We start from the raw sequence: 12,399 nt of genomic DNA, 5'->3' as shown, positions 1-12,399 counted from the left end.
TAAAGCCCAGCCTTGCTGTCAGACCTAGATTCCCAGTTCAGAATCAATGGCACAGGACCCAGCCTCTGCCTAACAAGAGAGCACATCTCATCTGAGGCCTACCTCTCCTTCTACCTACTAGTACAAGGTTCTCAGAGACCAGACTGGCTCTGGCAAATGAGACCAAGGACTCACCAAGGACAGAACCTGAATCTGCAGTTCCGTGTGTACCAGCATTTTATCTGCCTTCTCTTTTTCACACCCCACCACAACTCCCAGGAACAGATCCTATTAATGCCCCCGTGTGAAAGATGAGGGGGAAAAGGCCTAGAGGGACTCAAAGGCTGGGATCTGACCAGGATGCTACTGAGCACATGAACCTCCAATATCATAGAAGAGAAAATGGAATCTGTCAGAAGAAACAGGCCACTGCACTACCCATTTCTGCTGGGCTCTTAAAGAACAGGCTTCTCCTTCGCTCTTCCTGCTCCTGCTTGGGCTCTGCCTCAAGCTCCAGGAGCCTAGCAGTGGGCTGTGCTCCCCACTCCCTTCCCCAGGAATCTGCAGGGCACATCACCCTCTGCTCCCACTCACTCCTGACAGCAAAGCAAGTTCCTCCCCTCATCACACAAACCTTCCCAGCAGCTCCACTTCCCTCTGAAATTGCATTCAATTGTTCCATTAGTGTCCAAAAAAAAAAAAAGGAAGATGCATGATACTTTTATAAATTTCCTATCTTCAAAAAAGTTCACTTCAGAGCTCAGCTCCTGCTGAATGCCTCCAGCAAGTTGGAGGTTATTTGGGGGCAGGATTTTATTTGCAGAAAGACCACACCACCGGTCTCAGTGCCTGAGCTGAGTCCATCCAGCTGATTTGCCTGAATCAATACTGATGGGATGGTGCGAAATCATAGAAATTGACTCAGCAGACATTTCTCCAAAGCTGCTTTACAAAGGGCAAGAAGCAGATGGAATGAAACCAACTGGCTTTTGGAAGCAGGAAAATGCGATCAAAATTGCAATGAGATACAACCTCATACCCATTCCAAGAGCTACTGTTAAAAAGAAAAAACAAATGTTGGTGAGCACATGGAGAGACTGGAACCCTCTGTGCAAAAGTTCCAAAAGAAAAGAGTGGCAAAGGGGCCGGAGAGATTGCATGGAGGTAAAGTGTTTGCCTTGCAAGCAGAAGGACAGTGGTTCGAATTCCGGGATCCCATATGGTCCCCCGAGCCTGCCAGGAGCGATTTCTGAGCGTAGAGCCAGGAGTAACCCCTGAGTGCCACTGGGTGATTCCACCCCCCCCCCAAAAAAAAAAAAAAAACAAAAGAAAGAGTGATTGGGCCCAGAGAGATAGCACAGTGGTGTTTGCTTTGCAAGCAGCCGATCCAGGACCTAAGGTGGTTGGTTTGAATCCCGGTGTCCCACATGGTCCCCCGTGCCTGCCAGGAGCTATTTCTGAGCAGACAGCCAGAAATAACCCCTGAGCACCGCCAGGTGTGGCCCAAAAACCAAAAAAAAAAAAAAAAAGTGGCATGAAGATTTTCCTAATTGTTCAGTACATCCAATGTCCATTTCATTGGGCCCACAACTGAATTAAACCAAGTTTGGTGGTTCTGCATCTATTCTGTATGCTGGAGGATGAAAACTATCCGCTAAGGTCAATGTAGCAAAAAGATTAAAGGAAACTGAGATCTCTTTTGATGATAAATGATGTCACCGAGGGCATCATTTATCTGCCTACAAATTCTGGTTTACAAGGGGTTGGGGCTTACTCTTACTTTCTTATTTCTGCAATGTTCTGTTGTAACCGCATGCTAATAAAAGCTATTATGCTTCGTTTTGAAATATCAAATACCTAGTTCTATAAAAGAGATCATGGAAAAATATACATGAATATTTTTAGGGTTTTTATTTTCCAAATGTGTCCATGACTCTGTTCTAATTCTGAGCATGCACACTCCAAGCACAGACTGCCGTATCTCTTTAGATGTGTTTTATATGTAGTTATTCAATTTGGTTTTCAGTGTAACCCAGGAAATGTCCCCATAGGAATGGAACCACAGAAAGATAACCCTTTTGTCAGATACAAATTTCTCTAGAGTTTCAATAATTTATATCCTTCACATCACACTGCAGTTAAAGCTCCAAACTATGTGACTTTTCCAACAAATGCATGGATGACTGAAGCAAACCAGAGGAATGTTGCTCTTTCCAAAGAGCCACCTTAGAAAGCTCCACAAAGGAATCTGGATTCTGAATAGGATTCCTGCAAGCAGTTCCATTTTCCAAGCCAGAAACCAGACACGTTTTGAAGCATGACTGGATCGTTAGAATAAATGAATAGCCACATTAAGTTCCAAGCACCACATTCATCATAAAACTGTTCCATCTTTTACTCTAAATGTGTGAAGGCTATAAACTTAGTGCTTAGCACAGTAATGGCTGATCACAAAAACTTTTATATTTGTCTTCCTTCTTCAAACCCTCTCTGCCATTCTATGTTTAAGTCCCCTTTGATCCCATTGTTAACTTCAGGACATGATTTTTAATTGCTGGCTGGGTATGTTTAGTTGAGTGTTTGCTTCATTTCATCCCTTGAAAACTAGATAATTCATAAAAGAATGAATCATTATTGTGGCTTGACTTCTACTCAACAGAAGAAATCTTAGTCTTGTGCAGGTGACTGGAATTTAGGGGAGAGAGTAATGAAGAATGATCCATCTAGGAGAGATCACTCCTTCCTGTGTTTCTAAAGACTCTCAGCTGCTCCCTCACACCAACCCAGTCCCTTCAAAGGTGAGCTGTCCCCATTCCCAAATTTACTTGTCCCTCTTATTTAGAGAGCCACCACATTTCTTAACATAACAGAATAGTCCTTCTGCAGCTAGGACTCTGTTTCTGTCCTTACTGATAAATCCTCATTCAGAAAGATGCTCTATTTCCTTCTCTTCACTCTCTTTTGCAAAATTTCCTCAACCTTCACAACCTTTTCTCCTGGCAACTTCAAACCACCCAGAAAGCAAAGAAGAAAAACTCAAAATACTCTCAGTAGCCCTCTGCATGTCTTCAGACCATTGGGAGACCATTGAGGACAGAGGTAGGCTTTAGGAGATTCTCTCCCCTCCTGACCTGCCTCAGTCTCTTGTCAGAAAGTATAAGAAACATCCAAGTCTCTCTCAAGGTCCATGATCCAACCTTTTCTCAACCAAGTATAAATGAAGGTCAGCGACTCTGTTTCCAATGTGGTCGGTCCATCTGGAAAACCGTAGATAAGTCACCAATGGCCTTTTGCCAATGATCACCACCTGGCATGTAGCTCACCAGCTTTTCTCTGTCTGGGTCACTCAAATCGGCCAGGCCAATCCCCTTCCTACTCTTGAAAACAAGCCCTCCTCAATCCTGAATGGGCATCCTTTCTTCAACTGCCCCTTACCAGACCAGATGGCCAGGGAGTTTGGGCAAAACCCCTCAAAAGGCTGTTCTGAGTCAACACATGCCAATTTTTAAAAATCAGGTATGTCCAGAAACAAATATTCAGGTACATGGACAGTCTCTTTAGAACAACAAAGAAACAAGATCACAAAATGAAGAAAGGAAAGTCTGTCCAGCAAACAGTGCTGGAAAAAGTGGATAGTCACATGCAAAAGAACATTAGATCATGTTCTCACAGCAGGCTCAAAAGTTTAACTCAGAGTGAATAAAGACTTAGACATTAGACCCAGTTCTAGGAAATCAGCTTAAAAAAATAGGAATGACACTCCATTGCTGTCAGGAATGTCCTCCCTGCTTTCATGCCATTGGCAAGGAAAATAAAAGCAGCCAACAAATGGGTGATATCAAATTAAAAGGCATCTGTACTGTGAAAGAAACTATAATTAAAATAAAGATTTCTGAGACTGAGAAGTAGTATGGGAGTTAAGGCACTTGCTTTGTATGCAGTTTACCACAGTTTTATCCCCAGCATCACATATGGTCCCCCAAGTACAATCAGTACAGAGCCAGGAATAAGCCCTTGTGTGGCCTCAAAACCAAAATATTAAAAATAAAATAAAATAAAAATATAAAACTGAAGGGAAATATATTCACATACTCTACATCTGACAAAATTTGTTGTGTATGTAAATATTTTAGGGGATTATTATGTTACTGACCCTAACCTGATCGATGATTGTGCCCTACCCTAGGGTGTGACCTGGCATTCTGCTCCCACCCTAGGGTGGTACCTGATTCTGCTTCCACCAGTGGGTGGTATCTGATCCCACCATTGGGTGGTACCTGATTCTGGGGGATAAAAACAAGGGTCTGTGGAAGGCGAGGGACTTTTGGCTGGAACTGATGCTGAGGCTTTGGACTTCAGTCTTGTCCACCGAATAAAGCTAATATTTCCACAAGCCTGACGTCTGCGAGCTGTTTACCCGCCGTTTCACCTCAGAACCGTCAGCTGGGCAGGGTGGCAGACTCGTGCTCCGGAACTGGAGGGGAAAGACCTCATCCTCCATCCCTCCATCAGTCAACCCCATCAAGGGCTGACTTGCAACACAATTTAAAAAAAAAAGTGAGAGGAGAGGGACCTGAGCAGTGGCACAGAGATAGGATGTTTGCCTTGCATGCATCTGACCTAGGTCGAACTGAGAAGTTCAATCCTCTGGTGTCCCATATGGTCCCCCAAGCCAGGAACTATTTCTGAGCACATAGCCAGGAGTAATTTCTGAGCATCACTGGGTGTGGCCCAAAATACAAAAAAAAAAGTAAGAGGAGAGTCAAAAAGCAAAAAAGGGGTGGGGTAGGGAGGAGCAGTGGTGCAAGCAGTAGGGCGTTTGTTTGCCTTGCACGTGCTAACCTAGGACAGACTGTAGTTCGACACCCCCCCACCCCCGCATCCCATATGGTCCCCCAAGCCAGGAGCGATTTTGAGAGCATAGGCCAGGAGCAACCCCTGAGCATAACCCCGGGTGTGGCCCAAAAACAAAACAAAACAAAAAAATAGTGAGAGGAGAAAGAAGTGAAATAGATACATTTCAAAAAAAAAAAAAAAGACATAAGAGATATGTAAAGAAAGACACCATCTTAGGCTCCATCCTATGACCTGTGCAAATAGCAAGATCTCTAGTTACAGAGGCCTGATTTTATCATCCACGACTGAGCAAAATGTTTCCAGACACTTTCCCCAAACGACCTAGGGGAGAGTAAAAGAGCATTGGAGCCTGTAGTTATTCCCATGACAATATGTTTCAAGGGCGAAGAAACCATGTATCTCTTAGGCCAAGGGAATTCCCTTTCTAATCTCCCCAATATTTACTGTGCCTATGTGAAGAAAGAAGAAAGAAGAAGAAGAAGAAGAAGAAGAAGAAGAAGAAGAAGAAGAAGAAGAAGAAGAAGAAGAAGAAGAAGAAGAAGAAGAAGAAGAAGAAGAAGAAGAAGAAGAAGAAGAAGAAGAAGAAGAAGAAGAAGAAGAAGAAGAAGAAGAAGAAGAAGCACAATTTTTGTTGTTCTTGTTTGGGTTTTTTTCATGGTGTTTCTTTTTTTTAGTTCTGTTTTTATTTGGGATTGTGGTTATTGTTTAGTTGTTGTCTTTATTGCTGTGGTACTTTTTGGTTTTCTTGTTTGATTTTTTTATTGTTTTTTGTTTTCTTGTTTGTCAGGGTTGGGTTTTTTTTTTATTTTTGTTATGCTTTTCTTCCTTTTTCCATCTTCTCTTAAATTGATATTTATAACCTCTAGTTGGACTCCTCCCGGTTTTTTGTTTGTTTGATTTTTGCCCCCACCCTTTCTTTTTCCTTCAAACAGAACCACATAACTTGAATCATCTTGTTCTGCCTCATAAATTGAGGGACCAAACAGGCATATGAACACTGAATAGAAATAAAAAATAATAATCAGACTTAAACACTAAATCCAAAGCCAATGACAAAAGAATCGATACCCAATCTACAACAAGCTAGACACAGAGGGGACCACTTATTCTAGCAGCCCGGGGCAGGGGGGGGGGAGCAAAGGAGAGAGATATGAGATGCATACTGGAACAGGGGTGGAGGGAGGACAACACTGGTGGTGGGAATGCCCCTGATTCAATGTACTATGTACCTAAAATATTACTGTGAAAGATTTGTAATTCACTTTGGTCAAATTGTAAATTATTTTTTTAAAAAAGACATAGAGCTATATAAAGGGTGTGTTCAAAAATTGCTCATTCTCAAGGAAACGCAAACCCCAACCTCACATCTGCCAGAAAGGTCTATATAAAAATGTCCAGAGACAACAAAAGCAGAGTTGGAGAAATAAGTCTCATTTACAGTTGGTGGGAATGTAAATGTCTCCCACCTTTATGGAAAACAGTGTGAAGAAGACCAAAAAAAAAATTAGAGAGAGAGAGCTGCCATATGATCCAGCAATTCAATTCAAGGGCATCCACCCATTCCCAAGACACAAAATACTAATTCTAAAAGCTCTGTGTACACCTGTATTCACTGCAGTGCTATTTGCAGCCACCAGGACCTACAAATAACCCTAATCAAAGTAGGTCAAAAGGAAAAAGACAAAGGCCCAATCATCATACTCATTGGTTGTACAGAAAAAAGCAAAACAAAGAAATACAGTGTCTATGGGAAGCAGCCTCAAACATTGATCTCAGAATTGAGGGGATTAAGAAGAGGGGGAGGGAATGAGTGGGTGTAGTTGGCTGTGCTGGAGGGATCTGGGCACTTTGGTGAATATATGAATCCTTGTACTCCTAGTCAATGGTCCTCAAACTACGGCCCACAGGACACATATTGTATTTATTCCCATTTTGTTTCTTCACTTCTAAATAAGATATATGCAGTGTGCATAGAAATTTATTCATAATTTTGTTTTTACTATAATCTGGCCCTCCAACAGTCTGAAGGACAGTGAACTGGCCCCCTGTTTAAAAAGTTTGAGAATCCCTGTTAGATCATATCAACATTTATACTCTTGTGAACAGGGTTTGTCTTAATAAAAAAAAAAATCAAGTGCAACTGGGGCTGGGAGGGGGGAAACAAGTGCAACTATAAGAAATGTCCACATCATGGACTATGAGGCCATCAGAAAATAGACAAAAGATAGTATAGCAGGGAGGGCACTTGCCCTGCATGCAGCTGATCCCTATTTGATTCCTGCAATCCCATACGTTTCCTCCTCAGGCACCACCAGGAGTAATTCCTGAGTGCAGAACCAGAGTAAGCCCTGAGAACCTCTGGGTGTGCCTGTCCCCCCTTTAGGAAAAAGAAGAAAGGAAGGAAGGAAGGAAGGAAGGAAGGAAGGAAGGAAGGAAGGAAGGAAGGAAGGAAGGAAGGAAGGAAGGAAGGAAGGAAGGAAGGAAGGAAGGAAGGAAGGAAGGAAGGAAGGAAGGAAGGAGGATGAAGACAACAGAGCCTGAGAAATTGATTTATTGAACTGAGCTTGCCAAGAGTCGGGCACTGGGGTGACTGAGGGAGACCCCGAGATAGTTGGTGGTGTTATCAATGCCATCATGAATAATATTGTCAATCATGGTGTTCTAAATTTTAAAATATCTCAAATAGACAAAGGACATTCTTTTATGTATGATGTGAGCAAACTCCGAGGTACATGAGGTTTAAAGAGCCAGGACTTCAGGACTTACAAGCTAGTTCCTGGGGTGGAGCACATGCCTCACTTGGTGAAGTCCTATGTTCAATCCCTCACATACATATACACATACATAGAGTATGGGCCCGGTAGCTCCTATAGGATAGAATAAACACCAGCTAAGCTCGGGTTTAAGTTTGGGGGAAGGAAAAAATAAAAGTACACAATCTGCATGTATGTTAGCAACTGGCCCTACATAACAAGAAGTGGTCATCTTGGCTGCTTATCCAGAAATGAACTGAGAGGTCCAGTGCCTTGGGTAGACAGAGGCTTTTCTTTTTCTTTTTTTTTTTTTTTTTTTTTTTGGTTGTTTTTGGGTCACATCCAGCAGCACTCAGGAGTTACTCCTGACAGGCTCGGGGGACAATATGGGATGCCAGGATTCAAACCACTGACCTACTGCATGCAAGGCAAACACCTTTCCTCCATACTATCTCTCCCCAACAGAGGCTTTTCAAGGCTATTCCCTTCCACTTGGGAGAAGAGGGTTGGGCCCGTATCTGGCAGAACTGGGAGCTACTCCCAGCTCTATGTTCAAGGTCAAGTCCAGCAGTACTGGGGTGAGAGGGAAACCACAGGTAGTGTCAAGGATCAAACCAGAAATGTCTGTAGTTAACTGCCTTAAGCCCTGTTTTATCTCTCTAGCCCCTTCAGGATAAACCCTATGAGGTCTTCTTAATACAGGACCACTGACTGTCCATAAACATGTGGAAATTAACTTCATTAAAATATTCTGGGGAAACAAAATGAGACCGTGCTGAACTCTGCTACAGATCTAGGGTGATAGATTTAGAAGAGCCATTGGCAGGACATGCACTGTGAAGCTAGAAAGCAGATTTCAGAATAATGTGAGCTAAACTTGGTCTGCTCGTTTTCATTTAGAAGCACATACAAATGTTGATTCAAATGGGCACGAACATAAACAGGAATGTCGGGGATGGATGCTCTCCGGGGTGGTGTAGTTACATGTGCTTTTGATTTTCTTCTCTAGGTATTATCTTCATTTTCTAATTGTTCTATTATAGGCGAGCATTGGGGAGGTTCCCTCTTCCCACTGGGGAACATTTAAATGGATTTTTTAATTAAAAAATAAAGTCTCCACCTTGACATGTTTGCTCTGCACACCCGGCTCCCTCCTTGGCAAGAATCCCGAACTTGGTAGTGATTTCCTTATTTGGAGGGGCAACAGTAGGGCCACCCCACCTCCTGACCAGGAAACAGCCTTGTGGCCAGAAGCAAAGTCGGGGAGGCCTTTTTTATGTGAGAGAGAGAGAGAGAGAGAGAGAGAGAGAGAGAGAGAGAGAGAGAGAGAGAGAGAGAGAGAGAGAGCTCTTGGCATAAAATAAGCAAGCAGGCTCTCACTGCAGCCATGTAAACAGTAATGTGTATTCATTAAATCTGCATTAGGCTAAGGAGTCCCTGGAGATCTAGGCTAACCGGAGGGGGCAGGGGAGAGGCTGCTCAATGCACCTGCTGTATTAACACAATGCAAACTGGCCCCCAGTGATTTCCTGGCACAGGTCACAGCCAGAGAGGCTTGGTAAAGGTCAATAGCTAGGATGGGGTAAAGAAACCCAGGACCTCAAAGAGCTGTGCCCACCCTGTCCTAGGAGGCCTGCTGCAGAATGGATCCTAGGCAGCTCCTTCCCATGCCCATAACCTACTGGGTATTCCTAACTGGTAAAACTAATCAGGAAGAAGCCAATACATGGTGAATCAATAGGGTGTTGGCAGTGCCTGGGGGACCAACTGGGGAGAAGCCAGCGCCTGAGCCAGAAATCCAGAGAGACCTATGACCATGTGCCTGGAAAGGAAGCTAGGTCCTTGAGAGATAAAAGACTAGGTACACCCCAGCACCCATTGGAGGAAGAAGAGCTCTTTGGGTGCATTCCAAAGATCAGTTTGCTTGCAAAGGGGCTCCTGGGAATGGAGGGACACTGGTGGGGAAAGGTGCCTACAGGGTGCTAGGCCCATCCTCCCCTCATTAGACATCATCTCTGTGCGACCTGCAACATCCATAGAGCATCTGCACTACAACGAGTCTTTTTCTTAAAATGGTCTGACTTAATGAAAAGGTTTATTTTGTTTGTTTGTTTTTCTTTGTCTGTGGTGCCAAGGTTCACACCCAGGCTTCACATATGCAGGGCATGAGCTCTACCTCGGAGCCACATTCCCAATCCTAAAAATGAAGGCTTTTTACAAAGGAAATGGCCTGAAAAAATTCGAGAGAACACAGCAATTCTACACTAGGTAAATGCCCAAGAGAACAAAAAACATTTTCATGCACAGAAACTGTACATGATTGTTTTATGGCACTCTAATTCAAAAGAACTAAAAGACAAGAAACACTCTGAATGTTCTTCAGTTGAAGCATCAACAAATGAAACTAGATGCAGTCACACAATTGAATAAAGAACGTGCAGAGCTAGAGAGATAGTACAGGTAATAAGGCAATTTGCCTTCCATGCAGCCAACCCAGGTTCGATCCATATGATTCCCCAACCCATGTGAGAAGGAGTAATCCCTGAAAGCAGAACTAGGAGAAACCTCTGAGCATCATCAATTGTGGCTCAATATCCAAACCCCCCCTACACACACACACACACACACACACACACACACACACACACACACACAATAAAAAAGGATCTTGCTACTGATATGTTATACTACAGTACAGGTCACAGGGGTCTCAAACTCAATTTACTGGGGGGCCGCAGGAGGCAAAATCGGGGTGATCCTTGAGTGCAAAGTCAGTAGTAAGCCTTAAACATTGGGGGTGTGTGACCCAAATAACTAAAACAAAACAAAACAAAAATAGATTCCTCTAGGGCATGGCCACAAAATGTTGTACAGAGGGCAGTTTGCGGCCTGCAGGCTGCAAGTTTGAGACCCCTGGTATAGGACAACTTGGAAAACATTATATCCAATGAAAGCAGCCCATCAAAAGAGCAGACATTCAATCAAATGGCTGGATTAGGCCAACGCAGATTAGAAAGCTTTGTGGTTTCTAGTGGAGCTGAGGGGAGGGAAATATGGCTGTGACTGCTAATGGGAGGGAGTTCTTTTTTTTTTGGGGGGGGGCCACACCCAGCGATGCTCAGGGATTACTCCTGGCTGTCTGCTCAGAAATAGCTCCTGGCAGGCACGGGGGACCATATGGGACACCGGGATTCGAACCAACCACCTTTGGTCCTGGATTGGCTGCTTGCAAGGCAAACGCCGCTGTGCCATTTCTCCGGGCCCAGGGAGGGAGTTCTTATTAGGGCATGATGGGGGAGTTTTTTCAATGAGAATGACAGCATTGTAAATTCAGGAAAAAACTTGGAACGGTTCTTTATTGAGGGGTTTGGGGGGGTGTCCTCCAGGACTTGGACCAACCCAGCATGTGAGGCCTGAAGATGCTGCTTAGATCTGCAGCCCCCATTATGCTCAGAGCCTTGAGGATTGCACCTGCCATGCTCATAGATCTGTGAGGCAAATATGTACCTTAAACCTGGTACCTTTAACTCTGATCCTGAACCTTATATTTGAAATAGTAGATTTTGCTATGAAAACTTTAAGATAACTTAGTAGTGCTCGCTTTGGTAGCACATATACTCAAATTGGAATGATACAGAGAAGATTAGCATGGCCCCTGCGCAAGAATGACACGCAAATTCGTGAAGCATTCCATATTTTTGTGTCAGGAAATAAATTAAAATCTTGGACATTCAAAAAAAGATAACTTAATAATTTTCAACACAAAAACTGCTTAAGGAAACAGAATAAAAAGTCAGTATTGGGGCTGAAGCAGTGATGCAGAGATAGGGTGTCTGTTTTGCTCACACTAACCTAGGACAAACCACAGTTCAATACCCCCGGCATCCCATATGGTCCTCCAAGCCAGGAGCAATTTCTGAGTGCATGACCAGGAGTAACCCCTGAGCATCACCAGGTGTGGCCTAAAACCTTCCTCAAAAAGTCAGTATCTCTGAAAAATACTCTTAAGTATTGCTACAACCACAAGCATAAACACAATTAAGGGTCTGAGAGATAATCCTGCAGGGAGGTACATGCAATGCAGCCAACCTGGGTTCAATCCCTGGTACCCCATATGATACTCCAAGCACTGCCATGCATAATACCTGAGCACAGAACCAGGAGTAATCCCTGAACACCACCAGGGACTTCTCATGAATTTAACCAAGAGTTTGCTTCAGTCAAAACAAATAAAGTTGGGGCTGGAATGACAGCACAGCAGGTAGGTCATTTCCCTTGCACACAACCTCTCCAGGTTTGATTCCTGACATCCCATATGATCCCCTGAGCCTGCCAGGAGTAATTTCTGAGCACACAGCCAGGAATAGCCCAAAAAACAATAACAAAAACAAAATAAAATAGTGGTTCTTCATCAGAGATGATTCAGGGGCCCTGGGGAGCATTTTGGCAATGTCTGGGGACATTTTTGATTGCCACAACTCAGGAAAAGAGTTAATACTGGCACCTGGTAGGTGGAAATTAAGGAGGCATCTGGCCATCCCACACTGCATTGGATGCCCCCAAGAATCTTCATCTGGTTCACATGGCACAGAACTGGAGTGAGTCAGTCTATTCCAACCAGACCCCACCAACCACCAATCATTCATGTCCCCTCCAGTCCAGGTCCTCCACTGCTTTCACACCATTTGGGATCAGACAAAATTAGGTGGATCTTGGGCCAGGTTTTCCTTGAAGTTGGGGCCTCTGCCTCTACTTGGCGAATACCCCCTAAATATATGTTGCCTGGCTGATGCTGGATAATCTTCAAAGC

General features: G+C 43.8%; 1 protein-coding gene and 1 non-coding gene across 3 annotated transcripts in view; one reads left to right on the top strand and one right to left on the bottom strand.

Moving 5' to 3' along the window:
- PRKCB (protein kinase C beta) overlaps window positions 1–12,399 on the bottom strand; it is a 359,342-nt gene that overhangs the window by 274,974 nt on the left and 71,969 nt on the right. The window lies entirely within an intron of this gene.
- On the top strand, window positions 11,183–11,289 carry LOC126031569 (U6 spliceosomal RNA). The gene has a single exon (XR_007503402.1). It is a non-coding gene; the product is annotated as a U6 spliceosomal RNA (small nuclear RNA).

Source organism: Suncus etruscus, chromosome 15, assembly GCF_024139225.1.
Source record: "Suncus etruscus isolate mSunEtr1 chromosome 15, mSunEtr1.pri.cur, whole genome shotgun sequence".
In the NCBI taxonomy this organism is placed as follows: Eukaryota; Metazoa; Chordata; class Mammalia; order Eulipotyphla; family Soricidae; genus Suncus; species Suncus etruscus.
This window is presented reverse-complemented; position numbering and strand designations above follow the sequence as displayed.